Here is a 2,500-nt window from a genome sequence, read left to right on the forward strand (position 1 = left end):
CGCCTCAACCTAACCTATGTTGCGCCTTAACCTAACCTATGTTGCGCCTTAACCTAACCCATATTGTACCTTAACCTAACCCATATTGTACCTTAACCTAACCCATATTGTACCTTAACCTAACCCATGTTGCGCCTTAACCTAACCTATGTTGCGCCTTAACCTAACCCATGTTGCGCCTTAACCTAACACATGTTGCGCCTTAACCTAACCCATGTTGCGCCTTAACCTAACCCATGTTGCGCCTTAACCTAACCCATGTTGCGCCTTAACCTAACCCATGTTGCGCCTTAACCTAACCCATGTTGCGCCTTAACCTAACCCATGTTGCGCCTTAACCTAACCCATGTTGCGCCTTAACCTAACCCATGTTGCGCCTTAACCTAACCCATGTTGCGCCTTAACCTAACCCATGTTGCGCCTCAACCTAACCCATGTTGCGCCTCAACCTAACCTATGTTGCGCCTCAACCTAACCTATGTTGCGCCTCAACCCAACACACGTTGGGCCTTAACCCAACACACGTTGGGCCTTAACCCAACACACGTTGGGCCTTAACCCAACACACGTTGGGCCTTAACCCAACACACGTTGGGCCTTAACCCAACACACGTTGGGCCTTAACCCAACACACGTTGGGCCTTAACCCAACACACGTTGGGCCTTAACCCAACACACGTTGGGCCTTAACCCAACACACGTTGGGCCTTAACCCAACACACGTTGGGCCTTAACCCAACACACGTTGGGCCTTAACCCAACACACGTTGGGCCTTAACCCAACACACGTTGGGCCTTAACCCAACACACGTTGGGCCTTAACCCAACACACGTTGGGCCTTAACCCAACACACGTTGGGCCTTAACCCAACACACGTTGGGCCTTAACCCAACACACGTTGGGCCTTAACCCAACACACGTTGGGCCTTAACCCAACACACGTTGGGCCTTAACCCAACACACGTTGGGCCTTAACCTGCTCTGTAATTGTCATACGACGCGTTAAATTAGTGTAGTGTTGCCTAACTGCAACCCCCGCAATATAGTTTGCTACTCGCACTGCCCGGTCCCCAGAGTATCGCTTCATGTGAAACACCTTGCAGCTATACACTGTAATGCGGATGGCAGTAGGACGTACATGCTCAATGCCCTTCGCAGTTGTTCATTGGCATTCGCATGGCGAAGCACAGCCTACGTTGTGGTACGGCTTGTGTCAACTGTCCGCTGATGTTGTACGTCCAAATCACACACTGTACTGCACATTGGTCCTCATGTACTGAATGATACATCGTGGTACATGTGTGACCTTACCACGACTGCGCCAACAACGGCGAACCATACGGTCCAAATATTGTGCACTCAGCTACGTGTCGTCTCCCTATAAGAGCTGGATTGCAGTATGGTATGCCGTGGATGGCGATCAGCATGAGCCGTCTGTTGATGTAGTGGCGCGTGTTGTCAGACGTAGTCGTCTCCTCTCACACACCGTGATAGCATGGTGCACTGCGTTCCACATCTGCGACATGCGACAGAGGCCGGTTGACAGTTGTTCGCGCAATGGACATCGCATACGTACGGGGGCCACCTTCCACGTGTTCGCGAAGCGTGCACATGTTGTTGCGTGTATGTGGGCAGACATAGTGTGTCGTGACACCTGACACAGGCATGCAACAATCGTTGAATTTGCAAATGGCGATGGACGTCTACGTTTGCTGGTGACGTTACGCAAATGAACAACTGGTAAACCGTTGTGGTGCGGTTGTTCTCGCTAGAGGTGAATCAGTGATGGCGACGATCGGTTGAGCTACCAACCGGTTGTTTCAGCGATACCCACCATGCCCACGAACGTGAATGGCATGTGGGTGTGAAGCGATACGCGGCGGTGGCTGGGTGGGACCGTCCCCGGCCGGTGAGGGGGGGCCTCCCGGCGTGCTGGCCGCGCGGTGCGTGGGCGCACGCGCTACAGCCGGCTGGTGGGGGCGGCCAGTGGCAGGCGCGCCGGCCGACGGAGGCGGCAGGCGGCGCAGCTGCGCGCCGGCGCACCCTGCACGCGGCGCCGTGCGGCCAAAGTAGGTCCTCGCGGGCCCGGTGCGAAGCGCGGTGGACATCTGCAGTGTGCTGGTCCGATTGAGGACTGTGTGCGCTGAGGATGCGCCGCCGCCCGGCGCTCGGCGCCGCGACGCCGTCTGCTGCTCGGTCGCCTCTGCGGTTCTCGCAGGTGGATTGTATCGCAGCTGTGCGGACGTGTTGGCGCGTGCGCTGTGCTGGGAGAGTTCGCTTCGGCACCCAAGTGGGGCTTTTGTCCTTCTGTGGCGCTGGCGTTGGAGCTGCCGGCCACCGTAGGTGGCGCGTGTTGTCTCCCGCCGGCAATGCCACGACAGCACGCTCCCGGGCCTCTGTCGGCAGCGGCAAGCTCAGTTGGGAGCACGGGTGGTCGCACCTAAAGCGTCTACTCGCCAAACTCCGGGCGATTGCGCCACTCTCGAACCCGACCAAGTA

Source organism: Schistocerca americana, unplaced genomic scaffold (assembly GCF_021461395.2).
Source record: "Schistocerca americana isolate TAMUIC-IGC-003095 unplaced genomic scaffold, iqSchAmer2.1 HiC_scaffold_47, whole genome shotgun sequence".
Lineage (NCBI taxonomy): Eukaryota > Metazoa > Arthropoda > Insecta > Orthoptera > Acrididae > Schistocerca > Schistocerca americana.